Raw genomic sequence first — 27138 nt, 5'->3', positions numbered from 1 at the left:
ATTATGCATGTTTAACATACATTGGATTATTTGCTGTCTAGAGGAGGGGGTGGAGGAAGGGAAGGAGAAAAATTTAGAACATAAGATTTTACAAGGGTGAATGTTGAAAACTATTTTTGTATGTATTTTGAAAATAAAAGCTATTATTTTAAAAAAAATACAAAAACATAAGCATAAACTCCTTAAAGACTTGAGGGCTGTTTTTGCTTGATTATAGCTATATTTTCAACACTTGGCTCAGTGCCTAGTAAGTGCTTAATAAATGTTGTATCTATCAATACATGTAAAGTATTTTAAAGTGCTACATAAATGTTAGCTATCTATCACCTACCATAAGCAGAGAAGTATGATAGACTCTGAGGTAGATATAGAGTTAAAATAAGACAAACAGTCTAGTAAAGGAATAAGACACAAACACACACCACTGTAATACAAAAGCATATATAATAAATACATTTAAAAGATGCAAAACAAAGTATTGTGTGAGGTCAGAGGAAGGAAAGAATATTACTGACAGGCAGGGTCAGAGCAAGCTTCCTGGAGGATAGATCATTTGAAATACATTTCCAAGATCAAGTTGCAAGCAATTCAATAGCCAAAAATGGAAAAGGCAGGCATTCTGGACATAGGGAACAGCATGAGCAAATGTACTAAGGAAGAAAAGTGAAGGTAGGAAGCAAAGTAAGAAAGTCTTTGGTTAAAAAGCAATTTCTTGTTTGGCAATACCATAGAAGGTAATTTTGTTTGGCAATACCATGGAAGGAAATTAAAGGAAATAAAGCAGATTATGGCACTAAGGCATAGTGGCCTCATTTATAAGGGAATCTGAATATCAAGTAAAGGAATTTGAATTTTATTTAGTCCATCAATAAGCACTTAAATTCTTACTATATAGTAGGAACTGTGCTGAGCACTGGGAGAAGAGAGGGAAAAGTTTCTGAAGTGCTTTGAAGTACTATGTGAGCTCTGAAGTGTAAGTCATTTTTTCATGGAGGAGTCTGGAAGGGCAAGAGAAAAAGTAAGTTCAAAGGGCCAATAAAAATTTTTGAGCAGACTACTAATATAATCAAACATAAAAGAAATATTAATTTAACAATATATAGAATGTTTCTAGAGAAATAACCCTGGTTCCTACATATTCCCTATTAGCACAACCTTGGGATTTCATATACTGTATTTGAAAGTAATTCTATTCCCTGATCTATAAAATGAATGTTTTCTAGCTCCAGATCTATCAGCTAAAGATACTGTTATGACATGGGGGAAGGATGCTTAAATACACTGAAATCTTAAACATGACAAACCTGAGAAATAAACTTCTTTTAAATTATTTCTAAGTTCTGGAGAACATATGGGCTATTTCAGGGTAAGGCAAGATAACAATCAAGTAGCTCATACCTAATAAAAAAGTTTAGTCCACACTATCCAAGCCTCTTTTCCAATGATAAAGAAATCCACACAACCTTTGCTGATTGGTCAAGTACAAATATCAAGTATCAGCCAGATTTCACAGCTACAAAGTGATTCATTTATTATCCCTTCAATGATTTTATCATACTCCTTAGAGCAATTGTTTCAAACTTCTCCATTAAGATCTATACCAATGCCTCTCCTCTACTTATTAAAGGATTACACCTCCAACTTTACTGAGAAAAGAGCTCTTCTGTCATGAGCTCCCTCTTTTTTCCTATTTTTCACATGAAAACCTTTCTTCAGTGTTTTCTTTCTGTCATCCTTTCCTCTAGGCCATGCCAGAGTAGTGGCCCTTTTTTTTGCCTAGGAGAACTTGTGCCTTTAATACTATCCTTTCTCTTTTCTTCCAAGAACTTACCCTTTCAATTATTCATCCATTTCATATTTCTCTCTCCAAGGATTCTTTCTCTACTTTGTACCAGTATTCCCAAGTCTTCCCCATCCTTAAAAAATTCTCTTTTGACCCTGACATTTCCTCAATTTGTTTTCCTATATCTTTTTTTTCCCTTTCCTTAACCAAATTACTTGGGAAAGAAATAACTTAATTCATTACCTCCATTTCTTCAAAAACTACCCACTTCTCAATGCTTCCTGGCCCTGACATTCAACTGAAACTATTTTCTCCAAAAGAAGGTTCCAAAAGGTCTCTTAATTACCATATCTGATTGCCTTTTTTTCCCTTCATTCTTCAAACTTTTCAAGTTCTCTTCAGCATTTTATACTAACATCATATCCATCCCCATCCCTATGTCCTGAAAACTCCTCCCTTCATTTCCACGATGCTTTTTCCTCCTTTCTTGTCTCCTTCTCAGTACTATTTGCTGGACCATCATTCCATTCTCTAAGCAAGAATCTTGCCTAAGATTGTGCTTTCCACCTTCTCATCTCTCACTAGCAGTGATCTTATCCAATACCAACATTACAATGATCATCTCCATGTAAATTACTCTCAAACATATATATATCCTGGCTTACTGTCTCTCTTGAACTCTAGTTGTGTCTGAACAACAACCTCCTGGATATCTGCTCCTTCTTCCATGAGATCTTTTCTCATCCTCCTAGCTATTTATAACTTCCTCTTAAAATTACTCTGAATTTATTTTGCATAATTTTGGACTTAATGAAATATCTCTGTTTCTCTTCTGACAGAATGGAAGCTCCTTAATGGCAGGCACTGTTTCATCTTTGTATTTCAGATACTGAAACAGGCCTAATACATTGTAAGTGAATAATAAATGCTTGCTGATTATCTTCCTACTTCTAACACCTAGAAATGTGTTTTGCATATAATGGCTACTTGGTAAATGTTTGTTGAATTGATTTGGATGACTTCCCTTCTTTTTTGTAGAGGAGCAAACTGTGGCTATGAAGTATTTTATGTAATAGCAGGTCTTTACTATAAACAGCTGGGTGATATAGTGAAAAAAGTGTCTGACATAGAGTCAGGAAAACCTAAGTTCAAATCCCTCTCAGATATCTACTACCTGTATGACTCTGGATAAGTCTCTCAATCTCTCACTCTCAGTTTCCTCACCTGTAAAATGAGGATAACGATACACCTACCTCACTGGACTGTGAGATAATGATTGTAAAACACTTAGCACAATGCCTAACACATAGTATGGACATGTTATTTTTTCTCCTTTTTAGGCTTGTTACATAAAATATGTCTTTAGTTAAGATAGAAAGGCCATTGGAAAAAGGCCATATGGAATAAGAGTGACATAAAAATAAAAAAATGTCAAAAATTTTACCTAATTGAATTGTATGAGCAATACTGATGAGTTGATGTAAGAAAACAAATGTCAGTGCTCTAAATTCCCAGAAGATAATTTATTTGAAGGAAGATGATGTTAAGCTACAAATGCTTTTCATTTAATTAAAAAAAAAATAAGAGATTGACCTTAGGGCCAGACCAATTCTGCAAACTTCAAATAACAACTTTAGAGATTCCTAGGCATTGAAACTTAATTGCAGAGCAGAGCCAAAATGGAGGTAAAGGCACACTCGATTTTCTAAACTCCGCTCTTATCCTCACTATCAATATTATATCCAGCCTCAAAAATAGACTTGACTGCTACACCTCATAAAAATTATAAGTACTTCAACTCACCAGCTGAAGATTATCTGGAATCTCCCCAGAAAAGGTTTGTCCTCGGGTTGGGGAGATCAGTGTGACCAGGGAGAGAACTAGAGGCTCTGAGCGAAGCCCCAAACCGGAAGTGAGAGCACAGATCACAGCACAAGCTCACAGCCCCAAACCTCAGTACAGGGCTTTTCCTTGGGGCAGTTGCAAACCTGCAGACAGAGAGGCACAGCCTGGGGCAGCCTCTAATCTGCACAGTGGGGGGCTCAGCTTGGGGCAATAGAACTTTTGCAGGGCAATTTGCTTCTGGGCAGAGTCTTCCAGTCAGAACTGGGATATTCACTGGTTAGCTGCTGATACCCACAGCCCCACAAGGGACTCTGGCCTGGAACAGTGACACTTTCACCACTTAGTCTCTAGCCTTAGGGCAGTCGCTAAACCACACAGCTGGGTTCTCCACTGGGCACTTCTGTAGCTTGTTCTGTGCTAAATCACCTCGGTTGGGGGAAAGGGAAACTTTCACTCAGAGCACTCCCATACTTCAATGCCTGAAGCCATTTTACATCTCTCCCTGCTCTGCAGAGGAAGCTGGTAACCCCCTTGCCCTGAAGGCATACCTCTAAAGGCTTTAAAAAATGAATAAAAAAATGAAAAGGATGATTGATAGCTTCTATACAGAAAAAGAGCAGGTCTGCAATCCCAAAGAGACTAATAACAAACAGCCACCAGACAATACCCCAAAGAGGAATGTTACCTGTCCCCTCTTACATATCGCTCTCACAGCAACAATTAAAAGTCTCAAAAGAGAGTTAGAAGAAAAATGAGGAAAGGAAAGAGAAGCTATGCAAGAAAGTAACAACTTGCTGAAATATGAATTGGAAAAGTTAAAAAATTCCCAGGAAGTGCAGGGAAACAAAATTTGTGAATTGGAAAAAGTAAAAAAAATCTCTGGAAAGTAAGATTTGTGAATTGGAAAAGACAAAGAATTCGCAAGAAAGTAGGATCTGTGAATTGGAAAAAAAAAATTCACTTAAAAAAAAATTAGTGAAATGGAAAAAAATTCCATAGAACAAAACAATTCATTTAAAAACTCAATTGGACATGTACAGAAAGAAGTAAAAAAAAGCTAATGGAGAAAAAAATTCATTAAAAATTATAACTGAACAAATAGAAACTAATGATTCATTAAGACAGCAAGAATCATCAAGCAAAACAAAAAAAAATGATAATTTTTTGGAATTGGAAAATTCCATGAAATATCTACTTGGAAAAATGACAGACTTAGAAAATAGATCTAGGAGAGATAATCTGAGGATTATTGGACTTTCCAAAAATTATGATGAAAAAAAGAGCCTAGATACTATTTTACAGGAAATCATCAAAGAGAACTGCCCAGAAGTAATAGAACCAGAAGGTAAAATAGGCATTGAAAGAATTCACTGAACATCTTCTGAAAAAGATTCTAAAATAAAAACTCCAAGGAATATTGTGGCCAAATTTCAGAATTTTGAGACCAAAGAAAAAATATTACAAGCAGCCAGGAAAAAACAATTCAAATACGGAGGTGTCACAATAAGGGTCACTCAAGATCTGGCTGCCTCCACATTAAAGGATCCAAAGGGCCTGGAATCTGATATTCCAAAAAGCAAAAGAACTTGGAATGCAGCCAAGAATAAACTATACAGCTAAGCTGAGCATTTTCTTCCAGGGAAGAAAATGGACATTTAATGAAACAAATGAATTCCATTTGTTTCTAAGGAAAAAACCAGAACTACATAAAAAATTTGATCTCCAACCATAGGACTCAAGAGATGCAGAAAAGGTAAAAGGAACTCTTGAGAATTGTATTTCTGTTGTGGATATACAAAAAGACTACATGTATAATTTGATTTTACTGATATAACATTAAAAAAAAGAGAAGTAGAAATGGAAAAGGGATAATGTCAGAAAAGGGTGAAAGGAGGGATAAAAAGAGGGAAACTACATCCCACGAAGAGGCAAAGGAAACTTATCATATCTGACGGAATTCAGAGAGGGGGAAGAACATTGTGTGAATCTTACTCTCATCAGAGTTGGCTCAAAGAGAAAATAATTGACATACTTGTTTTACAGAAAATCCTCTCTTGCCTCATTAAAAAGGGGGAGAGGAAAAGGGAAAAGAAAAAGAGTAATAAGGGAAGGGACAAAGGAAGGGGAAGAGATTCAAAGGGGGACAGGGAGGGATCCTAAAGAGGGTGAGTGTCATGATACAAGTAGGGCACATAAGTTTAAAACTGGGAAAAAGGGTTGGGGGGCAAGAAAAAGAAAAGCATAATCTGGGGATATTAGGATGCCAGGAAATACAGAATTAGTAATTTTAACCGTAAATGTGAATGGGATGAACTCTCCCATAAAGAGGAGGCGGATAGCAGACTGGATCAAAAGTTAGAACCCTACAATATGCTGTTTACAGGAAATATTTAAAGCAGGGAGATACATACAGAGTAAAGGTAAAAGGCTGAAGCAGAATCTATTATGCTTCAGGTGAAGTCAAAAAAGCAAGGGTAGCCATCCTTATCTCAGATCAAACAAATGCAAAAATTGATCTAATCAAAAGAGATAAGGAAGGAAACTATATCTTGCTAAAGGGTAGCATACACAACGAAGCAATATCAAGACTAAACATATATGCACCAAGTGGTATAGTATTTAACTTCCTAAAGGAGAAGTTAAGTGAGGTGCAAGAAGAAACAGACAGCAAAATTGTAATAGTGGGAGATCTCAATCTTGCACTCCCAGAATTAGACAAATCAAACCACAAAACAAATAAGAAAGAAATTAAAGAGATAAATAGAACATTAGAAAAATTAGGTATGATAGCTCTTTGGAGAAAATTGAATGGAGACAGAAAGGAATATACTTTCTTCTCAGCAGTTCATGGAACCTATTCAGAAATTGACCATATATTAGGACATAAAGACCTCAAAATTAAATGCAAGAAGGCAGAAATAGTAAATGCTTTCTTTTCAGATCACAATGCAATAAAAACTACATTCAACAAAAAGTTAGGGGTAAATAGACCAAAAAGTAATTGGAAACTAAACAATCTCATCTTAAAGAATGATTGGGTGAAACAGCAAATTATAGACACAATTAATAATTTCACTCAAGATAATGACAACGATGGGACATCATATCAAAATTTGTGGGATACAGCCAAAGCAGTAATAAGGGGAAATATCATATCCTTAGAGGTTTACTTGAATAAAATAGAGAAAGAGAAGATCAATGAATTGGGCCTGCAACTAAAAAAGCTAGAAAAAGACCAAATTAAAAACCCCCAATCAAATACTAAATTTGAAATTCTAAAATTAAAAGGAGAAATTAATAATATTGAAAGTAAAAAAAACTATTGAACTAATTAATAAAACTAAGTTGGTTTTATGAAAAAACCAATAAAATACATAAGCCTTTGGTAAATGTGATTAGAAAAAGGAGGGAGGAAAATCAAATTAGTAGTCTTAAAAATGAAAAGGGAGAACTTTCCACCAATAAAGAGGAAATTATAGAGATACTTTGCCCAACTTTATGCCAATAAATTTGATAACCTGAGTGAAATGGATGACTACCTCCAAAAATATAGATTTCCCAGATTAACAGAGGAGGAAGTAAATTGCTTGAATAGTCCCATTTCAGAAAAAGAAATAGAACAAGCTATTAATCAACTCCCTAAGAAAAAAATCCCCTGGACCAAATGGATTTACATGTGAATTCTATCAAACATTTAAAGAACAATTGGCCCCAATGCTATATAAATTATTTGATAAAATAGGGAATGAAGGAGTCCTACCAAATTCCTTTTATGACACAGACATGGTAATGATACCTAATCCAAGTAGGTTGAAAACAGAGAAAGAAAATTATAGACCATTCTCCCTAATGAATATTGATGCTAACATCTTAAATAAGATATTAGCAAAAAGACTACAGAAAATCATCCCCAGGATAATAGATCACGATCAAGTAGGATTTATACCAGGAATGCAGGGCTGGTTCAATATTAGCTAAACTATCAGTATAATTGGCCATATTAATAACCAAATTAACAAAAACCATATGATCATCTCAATAGATGCAGAAAAAGCATTTGATAAAATCCAACATCCATTCCTATTAAAAACACTTGAGAGTATAGGAATAAATGGACTTTTCCTTAAAATAATCAGCAGCATCTATTTAAAACCATCAGTAAGCATCATATGTAATAGGGAAAAACTGCAACCATTCCCAATAAGATCAGGAGTAAAACAAGGTTGCCCACTATCACTGTTGCTATTCAATATTATTGTATTAGAAATGCAAGCTTTGGCAATAAGAGTTGAGAATAAGATTAAAGGAATTAGAGTAGGCAATGAGGGAACCAAATTATCACTCTTTGCTGATGATATGATGGTATACTTAGGAAACCCCAGAGATTCTACTAAAAAGTTATTATAAATAATCCACAACTTTAGCAAAGTTGCAGGATATAAAATAAACCCACACAAATCATCAGCATTCTTATATATCACTAACAAAATCCATAGTCAGAGTTACAAAGAGAAATTCCATTTAAAGTAACTACTGATAGTATAAAATACTTAGGAATCTATCTGCCAAGGGAAAATCAGAAACTTTATGAGCAAAACTACAAAACACTTTTCACACAAATTAAGTCTGATCTAACCAATTGGAAAAATATTAAATGCTCTTGGATAGGGCGAGCAAATATAATAAAGATGACAATATTACCTAAACTAATCTATTTGTTTAGCACTATACCAATCAGAGTCCCAAAAAAACTATTTTAATTACCTAGAAATAATAACAACAAAGTTCATATGGAAAAACAAAAGGTCAAGAATTTCAAGGGAATTAATGAAAAAAAAACAATCAAATGAAGGTGGCTTAGCTGTACCAGATCTAAAATTATATTATAGAGCAGTTACCAAACCATTTGGTATTGGCTAAGGAATAGATGAGTTGATCAATAGAATAGGTTAGGTTTAAAGGACAAAACAGTCAATAACTATAGCAACCTAGTGCTTGACAAACCCAAAGACCCCAGCTTTTGGGATAAGAACTTACAAAAATTGCTGGGAAAATTGGAAACTAGTATGGCAGAAACTAGGCATTGACCCACACTTAACACCATACACCAAGATAAGCTCAAAATGGGTTCATGACCTAAACATAACATAATATAATAAATATAAACATAAAGATTATAAATAAATTAGAGGAACACAGAATAGTTTATCTCTCAGACCTGTGGAAGAGGAAGGACTTTATGACCAGAGAAGAATTAGAGATCATTATTAATCACAGAATAGAAAATTTTGATTATATCAAACTGAAAAGTTTTTGTACAAACAAAACTAATGCAGACAAGATTAGAAGGGAAGCAATAAACTGGGAAAATATTTTTACAGTCAAAGGTTCTGATAAAGGCAATTTGTAAGAAATCAAGCCATTCTCCAATTGATAAATGATCAAAGGATATGAACAGACAATTCTCAGATGAAGAAATTGAAACTATTTCTAGCCATATGAAAAGGTGCTCCAAGTCATTATCAATCAGAGAAATGCAAATTAAGACAACTTTGAGATACCACTACATACCTATCAGATTGGCTAGAGTGACAGGGAAAGATAATGTGGAATGTTGGAGGGGATGTGGGAAAACAGGGACACTGATACATTGTTGGTGGAATTGTGAACACATCCAGCCATTCTGGAGAGCAATTTGGAACTATGCTCAAAAAGTTATCAAACTGTGCATACCCTTTGATCCAGCAGTGTTTCTACTGGGCTTATACCCCAAAGAGATACTAAAGAAGGGAAAGGGACCTGTATGTGCCAAAATGTTTGTGGCAGCCCTGTTTGTAGTGGCTAGAAGCTGGAAAATGAATGGATGCCCATCAATTGGAGAATGGTTGAGTAAATTGTGGTCTATGAATGTTATGGAATATTATTGTTCTGTAAGGAATGACCAGCAGGATGAATACAGAGAGGACTGGCGAGACTTACATGAACTGATGCTAAGTGAAATGAACAGAACCAGGAGATCATTATATACCTCAACAATGATACTATTTGAGGATGTATTCTGATGGAAGTGGATCTCTTCGATAAAGAGAGCTAATTCAGTTTCAATTGATCAAGGATGGACAGAAGCAGTTACATTGCAAAGAAAGAACAGTGGGAAATGAATAAACTGAATAATATAAACTGAAATGAATATAAACTGCTTGCATTTTTGTTTTTCTTCCCGGGTTATTTATACCTTCTGAATCCAATTCTCCCTGTGCAACAAGAAAACTGTTTGGTTCTGCACACATATATTGTATCTAAGATATACTGTAACCTATTCAACATGTAAAGGACTGCTTGCCATCTGGGGGAAGAAGGGGAAAAATCAGAATAGAAGTGAGTGCAAGGAATAATGCTGTAAAAAATTACCCTGGCATGGGTTCTGTCAATAAAAAGTTAATAAAATAAAAAAAAGAAAAGGAAAAAAATAAAATAAAAATAGTTCAATATATTCTAGAATATTATGCCCTTCTATAAGTGGAATATGTAGTTCAAGAACAGGGTTGGAATAACTTTACAAAATGGGATTTGTGGTGCTAAAGGGAAACCTGTTTTGAAATAGAAGCCAAAACAGTGCCTGACAATGATAATTTACATAAAGAAAAAAGAGGGAACAGAAAGGAAAGGGAACCCCTAACGTTATTCTAGAACTACACATGGAAATAGTTATCATTAGAGAGGCATGATTTCATCCACCTATGGAAAAAATTTGGCAGCTCCTCAAGAGAGCATCCAGCCACATTTTAGAAAATAACAGTACAGAAGAGGAGAAAATCAGGTCTCTTCCCAGTCAGAATTATGCAAGGAAGGAGACACCAAGAGAAAAAGGAAGAGAGAAAAAAGGAGACAGAGAGGACAAAGACAGAGACACATACAATCAGAAGGTCCCCAATCATATAAGCCTAAAAGACTTAAGAGCTAGAAGAAATCTCAAAGCATCATAGCTCATGCATCTAGGGACAATCAGAAATTCATCTAAGCCAAGTCCTTCATTTAAAGAAAAGGAAACTGAGGCCCAGGGAGATTAAGTGATTTGTCCAAATCCACATTGTTTTCAGCAGGTTTCAAACACAGCTCCATAGATTTAAAATCCTGCTCTTTTCACTATACTTTATTTAGTTCTTGGAAGATCAGTCAACAAAGAAACAAGCAACAGAGTCGATCTTGGACTTTCAAGGGAATAATATTTCTAGAAAATGGTGCAAAAATCAGAAACATAAACAGGAAAAAAAAACATAAAAAGGGAGTTAGCTCCCTAGCTTACCATTAAAAATGTAATCTATCACTAGATGCTGCTGAAAATACACTTTTTTGCATACAATTCTTTATAACAAAACATTAATTCTACTAACATGCACTTTTCCTAACACAATAATAATGAAATAATTCATAAAGAACAGTATACAAAATAAAATTGGTAATAGGTAAAATCTTTTCTCACAGGTAATTCCCAAAAATTCTGTGATCTTTTATGTTAACATTTTAATCAAAAAAATTTTCAAACAAAATTCATGAAATCTATAGTACATCAAGACATTTTAAACTCACACATTTTAACCTGAATCTTACCTTCCACTATATCAGATGGCAGTGCAAGAGCACTCTACTGCTGTAAACCTCTCTATCTTGATTACTCTCTAAAAACCAAGGGAGCAGTTGCTGCAACTTTTGTCGCTGATGTCTAAAAGACATCAAGATGGCAAGGTCTTGGTATCACTTTGGACACTCTGTTCTTCATGGTTAGTAGATAGTCTTGGAGATCATAAAGGACACACCAGCTTGAAATAATCTGTCAGCAAAGTCTATTTTGTGTCTGTACCTCAAGGGTGTGGAAGCAGAGCAGAAATGAATTGACATTGAATTTTGAAGCTGCCTTGTAGGATATCAGCCATTCCACAAACTTGCATATAATCTCAATTTTTTTTTCTTTTCTGCATATAGCCACAAATGTACAGATTGCCAATGTGAAAGTAAAAATGAAGTTTCTGATAAAATGATGGGAATGCATGAGATTTCATACTGCCTGCCAGAGAAACTCCTTAGTGAGATTTAACCAGATAAAGAAATGAAGAAATGCTTAAAAATAAATAAAAATACAAGCAAGTAGGCCTGTTTAGTGGAAAGGCCTAATGAGAGAAAGTGAGTGCTATGTATTAAAAGAAAAGAGGGCTTTCCCTCTGTCAGATCATACAGGATTTTAAATGTTCGTGTGTATTTAAATATATTATCAATGGCAAAAGGGAACTACTGAAATTTCTTAAACAGAGTAATGGCATGGTCAGATTATTTTTAGGAAAAAGATTATATTTGTGATTTAATTTATTTGGAGCTCCCAGATGTGTTAATTCCTTTTATCAATGCAGGTGGGAACCTTTGCTGAAATTTGTAATCCCATAAAATTGATAAGACTGGTCTGTGCTCAAACAGCGAGTATATGTCAAAGGCAGATCTTTAACCAAGATCCTCTGGTTTTTGAGGTCAGATCTCTATCTAGTACATCCTACCTTCCTATTAATCTCTTTTAATAATATCAATCTAGACTTCCGGCCAAGATGGCAAAGAGGATACATGCATCTATTTTGGCTCCTTCTTGCCCTCAGAATACTTTTTTTTCATTATATTGCCTCGGAATTAGTGTTTGACTGAAAAAACCCATGAATACATTACCAATAGAAGATATCCTCGAAATTCACCAGAAAAGGTGTGTTTTTGCTTGTGGGCGGGGATGGTTAGACCAGGCACAAACTGCAGGCAGGGAGTGAGAGCATGGAAGGCAGCTCACATTGAGCAGACTGGAGGGGGCGGGGTGTAGTTGCAGCGTTCAAAAAACTTGCAGAGAGAACTTTACCTAGTGTTAACTGGTAAAGCAAGCCAATAGATCAGCAGAGAAGCTATAAATACAGGGGGTAAAGACTTAAATCCTAAAAAAGTGGGGTCTCTCGAGACCTGACCACACCCAGCCAACACTCAGAGTGACTCAGCATGCTCTCAGAGTCTCAAAGAGTAGCTGCTGTGAGGTAGCGGAGCTATTGCTATTCCACTGCCACTTCATTGCTACCTCCTGTTGTCTGTAGAGGAAGCTTGGTACTACCATACTGCCCAAAAAGCAGACCACATTTACTTTTTTGGTTTGTTTGGTTTCTTTGATTCTTTTCTTGTCAAAATGAGCAAAAAATTAAAGCATGCTCTAACTATAGATAGCTTCCATACAGATAGAGAGCAGACTTCAAACCCTGGGAAGACTAAAAACAAAGTGTCTCCAGATGAATCCCCAAAGGAGGATATGATCTGGTCCCCACCACACAAGGCTCTCATAGAAGAAATTAAAAAGATTCTTACAAGAGAACTAGAAGAAAAATGGGGAAAGAAAGGGGAAGTTTGGCAAGAAGGTCTGGATAAGAAATCAAATCACTGAAAAAGAAAATTAGTGAATTAGAAAAGGTAAACAATTCCAGGGAAAATAGAATTAATGAATTGGAAAAAGAAAATAGCTCTCTTAAAAAGAAAATTGGTGGAATGCAAAAAAAAAAAAAAAAAAAACCCACAAAAATTCCATAGAACAAAACAACTCATCTAAAAACTAAATTGGACAATTACAAAAAGAAATAAAAAAAGTAAGTGAAGAAAATAATTCATTAAAAATCAGAATTGAACAAATGAAAATAAATGACTCGAAGAGACATCAAGAATCAATCAAGCAAAGCCAAAAAAAAAAAAAAAAAGGAAACAATAGAGAAAAATGTAAAATAACTACTTGGTGAAACAACATATCTGGAAAATAGATCTAGGAGAGATAATCTGAGAATTATTGGACTTGCTGAAAATTATGATTAAAAAAGAGCCTAGATACTATTTGCCAGGAAATCATCAAAGAGAACTGCCCAGATATTATAGAAACAAAGGGTAAAATAGAATTGAAAGAATTCATTGGTCACCTACTAAAAGAGATCCCAAAATCAAAACTCTAAGAAATATTGTGGCTAAATTCCAGAACTATCAGACCAAGAAAACAATACTACGAGAAGCAAGGAAAAAAACCATTCAAATATAGAGGAGCCACAATAAGGATTACTCAGGATCTAGCAGCATCCACATTAAAGAATCAAAGGGCCTGGAATCTGATATTCCAAAAGGCTAAAGAACTTGGTATGCAGCCAAGAATAACTTACCCAGTCAAAATGAGCATTTTTTCCCAGGGAAGAAGATGGACATTCATTAAAATAAGTGAATTTCATTTATTTCTGATGAAAAAAACAGAACTAAACAAAAAGTTTGATCTCCAAATACAGGACTCAAGAGAAACATAAAAGACAAAAAGAAATCTTGGGAACTATATTTCTGTTATGAATATACATAAAGAACACATGTATAATCTGGTTTTACAGTTATAATATAAAAAAGAAACTAGAGGTGGAAAGGAAATTGTACCAGAAAAAGGGTAAAGTAAGGGTACTACACCTCATGAAGAGGCAAAGGAAACCTGTTATATTCAAGGGAAAGAAGGGAAGGAGATGAACAATTTACATAGAAACTTCTCCCACCTCATTGAAAAATGGGAGGGTAAAAGTGAAAAGGGAAGGAGTAAGCTAAATGGAAGGGAATACAGAAATTGTGAGGAAAAGGGGTGAGAAAAGAGGAGGAACTCTAAAGTGGGGAAGAGATCCTAAAAAAAGGAGGGCTGTGAAAGGCAGGTGGTGCTCACAAGTTTAATACTAGGAAGGGAGGTAAGGGGGAAGGAAAGGAGAAAAGCCTAAGCAGGGGTTAACAAGATGGCAAGAAATACAGAATTAGTCATTTTGACCATAAATATAAATGGGGTAAACTGCCCCATAAAGCAGGAAGCGGTTAGCAGAATGGATTAAAAACAATACTATGAGAAGCAAGGAACAAAACCATTCAAATATAGAGGAGCCACAATAAGGATTACTCAGGATCTAGCAGCATCCACATTAAAGAACCAAAGGGCCTGGAATCTGATATTCCAAAAGGCTAAAGAACTTGGTATGCAGCCAAGAATAACTTACCCAGTCCCTACAATATGTTGTTTACAGGAAACACACTTGAAGCAGGGCGATACACACAGAGTAAAGGAAAAAGGCTAGAGAAGAATCTATTATGCTTCAATGAAATCCAAAAAGCAGGGGTAGTCATCCTGATCTCAGAGCAAAAGCAAAAATTGACCTAATTAAAAGATAAGGAAGGGTACTATATCTTTACCAAGATGCTAATGAAGCAATATCAATATTAAATATATATGCACCAAGTGGTGTAGCATCTAAATTCTTAAAGGAGAAATTAAGAGAGCTGCAAGAAGAAATAGATAGCAAAACTATAATAGTGGGAGATCTCAACCTTGCACTCTCAGAATTAGATAAATCAAACCACAAAATAAGAAAGAAGTCAAAGAGGTAAATAGAATACTAGAAAAGTTAGATATGATATATCTCTGGAGAAAATGTAATGGAGACAGAAAGGAGTACACTTTCTTTTCAGCAGTTCATGGAACATATACAAAAACTGACCATATATTAGGACATAAAAACCTCAAACTCAAATGCAGTAAGGCAGAAATAGTAAATGCATCCTTTTTAGACCACGATGCAATGAAAATTACATTCAATAAAAAGCCATGGGAAAATAGATAAAAAAACAATTGGAAACTAAATAATTTCATCCGAAAGAATAATTGGGTGAAACAGCAAATCATAGACATAATTAATAATTTCACCCAGGAGAATGACAACAATGAGATAACATATCAAAATGTGTGAGATGCAGCCAAAGCAATAATAAGGGAAAATTTTATATCTCTAGAGGCCTACTTGTATAAAATAAAGAAAGAAAAGGTCAATGAATTGGGCTTGTAACTTAAAAAGCTAGAAAAGGAACAAATTGAAAATCCCCAGTCAAACACTAAACTTGAAATTCTAAAAATAAAATGAGAGATTAATAAAATTGAAAGTAAAAAATCAATTATTGAATTAATAAATAAAACTGAATTGGTTTTATGAAAAAACGAACAAAATAGATAAACCATTAGTAAATTTGATTTTAAAAAGGAAAGAGGAAAATCCAATTGTTAGTCTTAAAAATGAAAAGGGAGAACTTGCCACTAATGAAGAAGAAATTAGAGCAATAATTAGGAGTTACTTTGCCCAATTTTATGCCAATAAAAGCAATAACTTAAATGAAATGGAAGAATACCTTCAAAAATATAGCCTGCCCTGATTAACAGAGGAAGAAGTAAATTGGTTAAACAGTCCCATTTTAGAAAAAGAAATAGAACAGGCTATTGATCAACTCCTTAAGAAAAAATTCCCAGGACCAAATAGATTTACATGTGAATTCTACCAAACATTTAAAGAATTATTAACTCCAATGCTATATAAACTATTGAAAAAATAGGGATTGAAGGAGTCCTACAAAATTTCTTTTATGATACAGACATGGTACTGATACCCAAAGCAGGTAAGTTGAAAACAGAGAAAGAAAATTATAGACCAATCTCCCTAATGAATATTGATGCTAAATCTTAAATAAAATATTAGCAAAAAGGTTACAAAAAATCATCCCCAGGATAATACACAATGACCAAATAGGATTTATACCAAGAATGCAGGGCTGGTTCAATATTAGGAAAACAATTAGCATAATTGACTGTATCAATAACCAAATTAAGAAAAATCATATGATCATCTCAAATAGATGCAGAAAAAGCAGTTGATAAAATCCAACATCAATACCTAATAAAAACACTTGAGAGTATTGGGATAAATGGACTTTTCCTTAAAATAGTTAGGAGCATCTATTTAAAATCATCAGTAAATATCATATGTAATGGGGATAAGCTGGAACCATTCCCAATAAGATCAGGAGTGAAACAAGGCTGCCCACTATCACCATTACTATTCAATATTGTATTAGAAATTCTAGCTTCGGCAGTAAGAGTTGAAAAAGAGAATAAGGAATTAGAATAGGTAATGAGGAAACCAAATAATCACTCTTTGCAGATGATATGATGGTATGCTTAGAAAACTCCAGAGATTCTACTAAAAAGCTATTAAAAATAATTCAAACCTTTAGCAAAGTTGCAGGATACAAAATAAATCCACAAAAATCCTCAGCATTTTTATACATCACCAACAAAATCCAACAGCAAGAGATAAAAGAAAAATTCCATTCAAAATAACTGTCGATGGCATAAAATATTTGGGAATCTATCTGCCAAAGGAAAGTCAGAAATTATATGAGCAAAACTACAAAACACTTTCAACACAAATAAAGTCAGACTTAAACAATTAGAAAAATATTAAGTGCTCTTGGATAGGCCGAGCAAATATAATAAAGATGACAATACTACCTAAACTAATCTATTTATTTAGTGCTACGTCAATCAAACTTTTAAGAAAGTATTTTAATGACTTAGAAAAAATAACAGCAAAACTCATATGGAAGAACAAAAGGTCAAGAATTTCAAGGAAACTAATGGAAAAAAAAATCAAATGAAGGTGGCCTAACTGTACCTGATCTAAAACTATATTATAAAGCAGTGGTCGCCAAAACCACTTGGTATTGACCAAGAAATAGACTATAGATCAGTGGAATAGTTTAGGTTTACAGGACAAAATAGTCAACAATTATATATCAATCTAATTTTTGACAAACCCAAAGATCCCAACTTTGGGGATAAGAATTCACTATTTGACAAAACTGCTGGGAAAACTGGAAATTAGTATGGCAGAAACTAGGCATGGACCCACACTTAACACCACACACCAAGATAAGCTCAAAATGGGTTTGTGATTTAGGCATAAAGAACGAGATTATAAATAAATTAGAGGAACATAGGATAGTTTACCTCTCAGACTTGTGGAGGAGGAAGGAATTTGTAACCATAGAAGAACCAGAGATCATTATTGATCATAAAAGAGATAATTTTGATTATATTAAGTTAAAAAGGTTTTGTGCAAACAAAACTAATGCAACCAAGATTAGAAGGGTAGCAATAAACGGGGAAAACATTTTTACAGTTCAAGGTTCTGATAAAAGCCCCATTTCCAAAACATAGAGAGAATTGACTAACTTATAAGAAATCAAGCCATTCTCCAATTGATATGAACAGAGGATATGAACAAAGGATATGAACAGACAATTTTCAGATGATTAAATTGAAATTATTTCTACTCATATGAAAGGATATTCCAAATCACTATTGGTCAGAGAAATGCAAATTAAGACAACTCTGAGATACCACTACTACACCTGTCAGATTGGCTAAGATGACAGGAAAAGATAGTGACGAATTTTGGAGGGGATGCAGGAAAACTGGGACACTGATTCATTGTGGGTGCAGTTGTGAACAGATCCAGCCATTCTGGAGAGCAATATGTAACTATGCTCAAAAAGTTATCAAACTGTGCATACCCTTTGATCCAGCACTGTTACTGCTGGACTTATATCCCAAAGAGTTCCCAAAGAAGAAAAAGGAACCTGTATGTGCCAAAATGCTTGTGGCAGCCCTTTTTGTAGTGGCTAGGGAACTGGAAATTAAATGGATGCTCATCAATTGGAGAATGGTTGGGTAAATTGTTGTATATGAATGTTATGAAATATTATTGCTCTGTAGGAAATGACCAGCACAATGAATATAGACAGGCCTGGAAAGACTTACACGAACTGATGCCAAGTGAAATGAGCAGAACTGGACCTTATATTGTTATTATGAGCAGTTACTGTTACTGGTTCAGTAAAAGCCATAATTCGCATGATGCCATAACCCCCTAGTTCTAGTAGGATGGCAGCTAATACTATGGAACCCGCAATAGGGGCCTCTATGTGTGCCTTTGGCAGTCAGAGGTGGAGGCCATATAGTGGTATTTTTGCTATGAATGCTGTTATGCAGGCATATCAGAGCAAGGAGATCATTCTACACTTCAACAACAATACTGTATAAGGATGTATTCTGATGGAAGTGGATATCTTTGAAAAAGAGAAGATTCAATTCAGTTCCAATTGATCAATGATGGAGAGAATCAATTACACCCAGAGAAGGAACACTAGGAAATGCATGTGGACTACTTGCATTTTTGTTTTTCTTTCCAGGTTATTTTTACCTTCTGAATTCAATTTTTCTTGTGCAATAAGAGAACTATACAGATCTGCACACATATATTGTATCTAAGATATACTTTAACATATTTAACATGTATGAGACTGCCTGCCATTTAGGGGAGAGGGTGGAAGAAGGAACAGAAGTGAGTGCAAGGGACAATGTTGTAAAAATTATCCATGCATATGTTCTGTCAATAAAAAGCTTTAATTTGAAAAAAAGATAACAACAAAAAAAGAATATCAATCTACAAATTGTTTGGAGGACACTTTGGAGAAGTGAGAGGTAGACCAATTAGCAGGCTTTGCAAAGTAATAGGATGATTTCTCCATTACGATTTCTTGAAAGATGTTGCCCAGGCTCTTTTTATCATCATGGTTTTCAGAGAGTTTAATAATTCTTAAATTGTCTCTCCTATATATATTTTCCAGTTCAATTGTTTATTCTAATGAGATATTTTATATTTTCTTCTGTTTTTGGTTCATTGTTTTTGTTTTGTTTGACTTCCATTTGTCCAATTCTAATTTTTGGTGAAATATTACTTCCTTTTACATTTGATCAATTATACTTTGATCTTTTGGCCAATTATATTTCTTAAGAAAATATTTTGTTCAATGGATTTTTTTCCATTTCACCAACTCTTTTTAAGACGTTGTTTTCTTCAGTATTTACTTTGCCATTTCACCAATTTTTCTTTTCTGATGCAGTTTAACTTTATTAACTAGAGATGGCGAGGCAGGACATTACCTTGAATCAAGTCACTTGTGATAAAACAAAAACAAAAACAAAAACAAACAAAAAACAAAACAAAAAAAAAAACTGTGCTGAATAAAAAGGAGACAAGGATTTGATTGGCTGGTAACTGCAATACTTGACTTTCCTGATGGTTGCATCTATACAGGAAGCTGGGGTGTGGCTGAGAACTCAGGGGTTAGGTACAGAGTCTGTGGATGCATGAGGCACAGAGAAGATGAGAAGTCAGACTGCTGGTTAGCATGTTCCAGCTGCTTCTAAAGGGACAAAGTGTTGCCAGGTTGTGAGAATCCTGCTGTTAGTGATCATGCATTGTGCAGAACTGTGGCTGAGGCTATGATAGTCGCTGAACAGCACGAAAAGCTGAAGGAGTTCTAAGCTGTTGATTGGGATCATAATCTGGCTGGGTAGTTCCATAGTGAGTTAGGGCTGGGCTGCCCCATAGGCTTTTCCAGGGCTACCCTGGAATTGACCGTCTTCCTGAAAAAGCTGTTGATCTCACCAAATGAATGTGATTACTTGGGGTCCAAACATCTGCTTGGCCTTATCAGCAGACATGAGAGTTCCTGGTCTGTTGTGTTCTCCAGGGGATTCCTTGCATGCTGAGAAGATGTGTCCTTCTGTGTACAGTCAAATCCTATTAGTATACCGCAGATTTAAGTATTGTCAAGTTACTTTTCTCCTTACAGAGCTTTTTCTCCTCCTCGTGTAAAATGTTCTTGACCTGCAGGAAGAGTTAGTGCTTCTCCTATTGAAAGGCCAAGAGCTTCTCATGCAGTTTAAGGATCTCTTCTTTGGTCTCTTCCAGTGACATCCTTTCTCTCATTTCCTTTTTCTTCCTCCTTACCTGTTCCTTCTTCATTTTCTGCTGCCTCTTCCTCCTGTCACTTTCTCTCCTGTTTCATCATTATATTTCAATGCAATGCCCTACCATGGCATTAGAGAGCTTGGGGAATTCCAGCAAGGCTACTATGATGACCAACAAGTAATGACAATCTAGTCTTGGAAATGAATCTAGTAATCCTCAATAAATCAGCCTGAGAAATGAGGTGGGAAACCAGATTCCATCTACATGCAATGAGGGTTCAGTGCTCTGCTCCTTGGAGGTAGGGCAGAAACCCTCTGCCCCCCTCCCACCCAACCCCAGATATGGGCTCCAAATTTATTTTTTAAGGAGTTGTTTTCTCAAATCATCAGAGCCAAGATGGTGGAGAGCAGATATGCATCTATCTGAGCTTCTCCTAGCGTCCTTCAGATCAACACCAAATCAAGCCTCTGAACTGCTTTTGGAGACACAGAAGCCACAAATATTTGGAGTACAATAAATTTCTAGAAGAAGATACTTTGGAAGAACTTCAGAAAAGTTCCATTTCAATCAGGAAGGAGGAGAGGCTGCTGAGCCCAAAGGCAACTCAGAGAACTGAGACAGGGAGCCAGGACATTGTGGTGCCCATGCACCAGATAATCTGCTGCTAGCCTCATAGGCTATTCCATTCTGATTACAAGCCAGTAGTTCAGTAGGTTTGCTGTGAAACACCCAAAGCAAATAGAAAAGGCAAACAGTGAACCTCTGAACCCCAGAAAAACATGGGACCTGGCCACACATAACCAGCATCAGAAGTCAGTCAGTAGCACCAGCCCCAGGACAAACTAAAATAGCTATAAGACCTTTACCTTAAGAGCAGAGTCAACCTTTAAAATTTTTAGCAAAAAAGCAAAAAGAATTCTGACCATAGACAGCTATTATGGAGAAAGAGAAGAACAGATCTCAAACCCCGAGGATCCTAAAGGCAAGTTATCTTCACATGAAGTCCCAAAGGATGATATGTGTGGTCCCCATTTCACAAGCCTCTCTTGACAGAATTCAAAAAAGGTATGAAAAGAAAGAAGAAAAATGAGGAAAGGAAATCAGATCTTTGCAAGAAGATTTGGAAAAGGAAAAACAAATTATCTGAAGAAAATTCTTTAAAATTTTGGTGAAATGGAAAAAGCATATAACTCCTTACAAAATATGAAAAAGAGACCAAATCATTGAAAAACAAAATCTGTGAAATGGAAAAAAATGGAATGAACAAAACACCTCATGGGAAAAAATGGAATGAACAAAACACCCCATTTAAAAGTTCAATTGGCCAAATGCAAAAGGAGATTAAAAAGCTAACTGAAGAAAATAATGCACTAAAAATTAGAATTGAAGAAATGGAAGTGAATGACTCAATGAAACATCAAGAATCAGTCAAACAAAACCAAAAAAAAAAAAAAAAAGAAAATATAAAATAACTCATTGGAAAAACTACTGACTTGGAGAATTTATCTAGTAAAGACAATCTAAAAAGTATTGGACTTACTGAAAACCATGATGAGAAAAAGAATCTAGACATCATCTTTTAGGAAATCATCAAGAAAACTGCCTGGATGTCCTAGAAACAAGGGGTAAAATAGCCATTGAAAGAATTCCCTGATCAGCTTTTGAAAGAGACCTCAAAATGAAAACTCCAAGAAACATTGTAGCTAAATTTCAAAATTATCAAATCAATGAGAAAATATAACAAGCAGCCAGAAGGAAACAATTAAAATATCAAAGAGCCACAATCAGCATTAACCAGGACCTAGCAGCTTCTACTTTAAAGGATTGAAAGGTGTGGTGATTTTCTTCTTTTAAAATATATAAATATGATGGTTCTCTCTGGGTGAGAATAGGTTTCTTGGGGAGGTTTTCTGGAGGCAGTCTTAGTTTCAGTTAAGAGTAAATAATCACCCAAAACGCAGCCAAGTGATAAAAGTTCAGATCTTTAATTACCTCAAATGCAGCCAGCTGGTAAAAATACAAATGTTTATTTCTCCTTCCAAGTCTTGTCTCTTTCCTTGGATCTGGATAGCTAGATTCTTAGAGGCCTATCTCTCTGCTTGGTTCCAAGAGCTCCCTCTGAATGTCTCCAAATCCTCTGCTTTCTTCAGCCTCCAGCCAGCACAAAGATGAAACTGTCTCTCTTGCCTTCTGAAGTAATTCTCTCCTGGCTCTAGCTCAACTCCGACTCATGGCTTCTTCTGACTTGACACTCTCTTCTCCATGTAATTTGGCTGAATTCTTTCTGAGAGCCTCTGTCTGTATCTTATATATGAGAGAGAGGAATTGTGGGATACGAGAGAGAGGGATTATGGGTTTTCTCCCATAGTGCTCTCTGGCCCTAAGAGCTTCAAGGGAGGTGTGAATTCACAAAGTTATACAGTTAACTTTGTGAATCTTCCATACTTGTGAACTCCAATGAGTAAAGGTGTGAACACAAGCATTGTATCAATTAGTTCTACTTAGTACCTTGCTTCAGGTTCTGGCCCAAAACATCTTCTTGTAAGATCAGATCAATAATCTATCAACTCTAATGAGTTAGCAGTTTGTAAAGATTCCAACAGAAAGACATGGAATCTGATATTCCAAAAGGCAAAAGAACTTGAATTGCAGCCAAGAATCAACTATCCAGCAAAAAAAGAGCCTCATCTTTCAGGGAAAAAGGTGAACATTCAATAAAACTAGGTGAAATTCATTTATTTCTGATGAAAAGACTAGAGCTGAATAAAAATTTTAATCTTCAAATATAGAACTCAAGAGAAGCATAAAAAGGTAAAAAGAAAAGAAAAAATAACTTTCTTTTAAAAGTTAAAAAGCTTATATCCCTATATAGGGAGATGATATGTTTAACTCTTGAGATCTGTATCTCTGTTTTGAGTATACTTAGAGTGTGCAGGTACAATTTGATTTTATTGTGATGATATAAAAAAGAAACCAGAGGAAGAAAGGTGATTCTATTGAAAGAAGAGGAAAATAGAATTAAAATGGGGTAAATTACATCTCATGAAGAGGTTAAAAAGACCTATTACAATTGAGGGAAAGAAGAGAGGGGGATGAGCATTGTGTGAATTTTATTCTCATCAGATTTGTCTCAAAGAGAGAACAGCAAACACATTTAGCTTCACAGAGAAGCTTTTATCACTTTATAAGGAAGTAGGAGGGGAAAGAGGAAAAGAAAGGGGGAGGCTAATAGAAGGGAAAGTTATAAGTAGAAGGGAAAAGATATAAGGCAGGGGAAGGGGCTGTAAAAGGGGAGGACTGTTTGAGGAACTGGGTGGTCAGTAACAAAACACTTGAAGGGGGAGGGAAAGGGGGAAAGGGAAGAGAAAGATGGCAGGAAATCAAGTTAGTAATTTTACCTATGAATGTGAATGGGATGAACTCTCCCATAAAACAGAAGCTTTTGGCAGACTGGATTAAAAGCTAGAATCCTACATTTTGTTGTTTACAAGAAACACATTTAAAGCAGAGTAATACATTCAGAGTAAAGACAAAAGGTTGGAGCAGAATCTATTATGCTTCAGCTGAAGTTTAAAAAAAAAAAAGCAGGGCTAGCCATACTGATTTCAGATCAAGCAAAAGCAAAAATAGATCTAAATAAAACTTAAAGTGACCATAGATAATTAAGTAATATCATTACTAAACATATATACACCAAATGGTACAGCATCCAAATTCCTAGAGGAGAAGTTATGAAAGCTACAAGAAGAAATAGACTGCAAGACTATACTAATGGGGGATCTCAACTTTGCTCTCTCAGAACTAGATAAATAGAACCACAAAAATAAATAAGAAAAAAAGTTAAAAAGGTAAATAGAATCCTGGAAAAGTTATGTATAATAGACTTTTGGGAAAAAATTAAATGGAGACAGAAATATACTTTTTTCACAGCAGTACCTAGAACCTATACAAAAATCGACCGTATATTAGGACATAAAAACCTCAAAATCAAATGCAGAAAGGCAGAAATAGTAAATGTATTTTTTTCAGATCATATTACAATAAAAATCACAGGCAATAAAAGGCCAGGGGGAAATAAACCAAAAATTAATTGCAAACTAAATAATCTAATCCTAAAGAATGAGTGGGTGAAACAACAAATCATAGACACAATCGATAATTTCATCCAAGAAAATGACAATAATGAGACAACATACCAAAATTTGTGGGAGGCAGCCAAAATGATTATTAGGGGAACTCTTATATCTCCAGATGCTTACTTGCATAAGATAGAGAAAGAGAAGATCAATGAATTGGTCTTGCAACTAAAAAAAGCTTAAAAAAAAGAACAAATTAAAAATCCCCAATTAAATACCAAATCTGAAATTCTGAAGCTAAAAGGGGAGATTAATAAAATTGAAAGTAAGAAAACTATTGAATTTGTAAACAAAACTAAGCTAGTTTTATGAAAAAACCAACAAAATAGATAAACCTTTAGTTAATTTGATTAGAAAAAGGAAAGAAGAAAATCAAATTGTAAGTATCAAAAATATAGATTACCCAGATTAACAGAAGAGGAAATAAATTACTTAAATAAATAAAAAATACTTAAATAAACTTTAGAAAAAGAAATAGAACAAGCTATTAATCAACTCCCTAGGGAAAAAAAAAATCTCTAAGGCCAGATAGATTTACATGTGAATTCTATAATAAATAATTAATTCCAATACTATGCAAATGATTTTGAAAAGAGAGAAAGAAATTCTACTAACTTCCTTTTATGACAGAGATATGGTGCTGATACGTAAACTAAGTCGGGTAAAAACAGAGAAAGAAAATTATAACTCAATTTCCCTAATGCATATTGATGGACAGAAAATCATCCCTAGGATAATACACTGTGACCAAATAGGATTAATACCAGGAATGCAGGGCTGGTTCAATATTAGGAAAACTACTAGCATAATTAACTATATCAATAATCAAACTAATAAAAATCATATGATTATCTTAATAAATATGGAAAAAGCATTTGATAAAATCCAAAACCCATTCCTATTAAAAACACAAGAGAGTTGTAGAGGGCTACAGATAGCAGCGAATCCTGAGTGAGGTGTAAGACCCTTTAGTTCAGTAAAGGGAACTCTGCTGATGCCTCTGGTTTGACTCCCCATCTACCCTAGGGGTGTTGTGCCTTCCTGAGAAGTCAGGGGGTGTGACAACTTGTATTATAATTAAAGCAGAGTTATGCTACAGTGGCAAGGAAATATCTGCACACAATAGCAAATTGTTTATGTGGTCCTGCATGCCCAGTATCCTATAATTAGTGCATTCAGGGTGCTATAGTTATGCATATAGTAGGATACATAAAGATGAGAAAATTTTGAATAAAATTTGACCCTCCTGTTTGATCCAACTCTTTGTGAGTTCTACCCCTACACTCCTCACCCATGAAAAAGATTTGGGCTGGTACCTGCTCTAGCTAGTAGATTCAGACAGAGAATATAGAAATAAATGGAGTTTGGTCAGTAGGATCTATTTAAAACCATCAACAAGAATTATATGTTGTGGGCTCAACCTAGAACCATCCTCAATAAGATCAGGTGTGAAACAAGGTTGCCCAATCTCACCATTACTATGCAATATTTTATTTAAAATGTTAGCTTTGGCAATAAGAGAAGGAAAGAAGATTAAAAGAATTAGAGTATAAGATTCTAAATCCTTCATTATTAGAATATGATTTTAGAGTCAAAAAGGACCTTAGAGATATAAGTAACAAATACAAACTTGGAGCAGGAAGAACTGAGTTCAAATTTTTGTGGTCTTGGTCAGATTATTTAATCTGTTGATTTCCTCATCTGTAAAATGGGGTGAACAATAGCAGCTACTTTATTAGGTTGCTGTGAGGATCAAATGAAATAATATATAGGTAAAGGACTATCTAAATGTTAGCTATTGTTATTAATATGTAGTTCAACCTCTTCATTTTACAAATGAGGATACTAAAGAATGAGCTGACAATATGGGCCCAAATCTTATTTATTTAATGGGATTTGTGTGTAATCCTAAATCAAAAACCTGTCACCAATGGAATTACTAATGGGGAAGGGAATTGTCTTTTAATTTCTGTTCAGAAAATAATGGCTTTTTGTGGTGTTCTTGTTCTTTAAGATATATTGGTTCTCTCTTGGAGCAGGTTTCTTGGGGAGGTTTTCTGGAGGCAGCCTTAGTGTCAGTTAAAAGTAATAATCACCCAATTGCAGCCAGGTGTTAAAAGTTCAGATCTTCTATTGCTTCCTCCAAAATAGCCCGGTTAGTTTTTCTTAGAGGTCTATCTTTCTGCTTGGTTCCAAGAGCTCTTGCAGTTGTCCTTTGACTCTGCTTTCTTCAGCCTCCAGCCAGCACAAAGGTGGAAGATGGAATGAATCTCTCTTGTCTCTGAAAGAGGGCTTCTGGCTCTCAATCTCCCAGAGTGCTCCTTCTGATTCTTGTCTCTTTGCCTGGGGCTGGGCAGTTTTCTGGAGAGCCTTTCAGACCAGCCTTGGTCTCAGTGGGGGAAGTGCAGGAGGTCAACCACCATGGTGGGATGAATGAATCTGGTTGCACCTCCGAGAGAGGGCTTCTCCTGAACTGACTTGACTGGCTCACTGAAGCTCTATTTATGCTCCTTCTCTGAGAATGGAATTGTGGCATCCGAGAATGGGATTATGGGTTTCCTCCCAGAGTGCTCTCTGGTCCTAAGAGCTTCTTGCTTATATGAGCTCTCTAAAAGTGTGAACACAAGCATTGTTTCTATCAGTTCTACTTAGTACCTTGTTT

General features: G+C 35.2%; 1 protein-coding gene and 1 pseudogene across 1 annotated transcript in view; both read right to left on the bottom strand.

Annotated features, from left to right (window-relative positions):
* PGM5 (phosphoglucomutase 5) overlaps positions 1 to 27138 on the bottom strand; it is a 286144-nt gene that overhangs the window by 195418 nt on the left and 63588 nt on the right. The gene's annotated exons all lie outside the window — the stretch shown is intronic.
* The window catches only part of LOC127545942 (G protein pathway suppressor 2-like), a 42292-nt pseudogene continuing 16140 nt past the window's right edge, over positions 987 to 27138 (bottom strand).

This window comes from Antechinus flavipes, chromosome 1 (genome assembly GCF_016432865.1).
Source record: "Antechinus flavipes isolate AdamAnt ecotype Samford, QLD, Australia chromosome 1, AdamAnt_v2, whole genome shotgun sequence".
In the NCBI taxonomy this organism is placed as follows: Eukaryota; Metazoa; Chordata; class Mammalia; order Dasyuromorphia; family Dasyuridae; genus Antechinus; species Antechinus flavipes.
The sequence above is the reverse complement of the archived record's forward strand: the minus strand, read 5'-3'. Positions and strand labels throughout refer to the sequence as shown.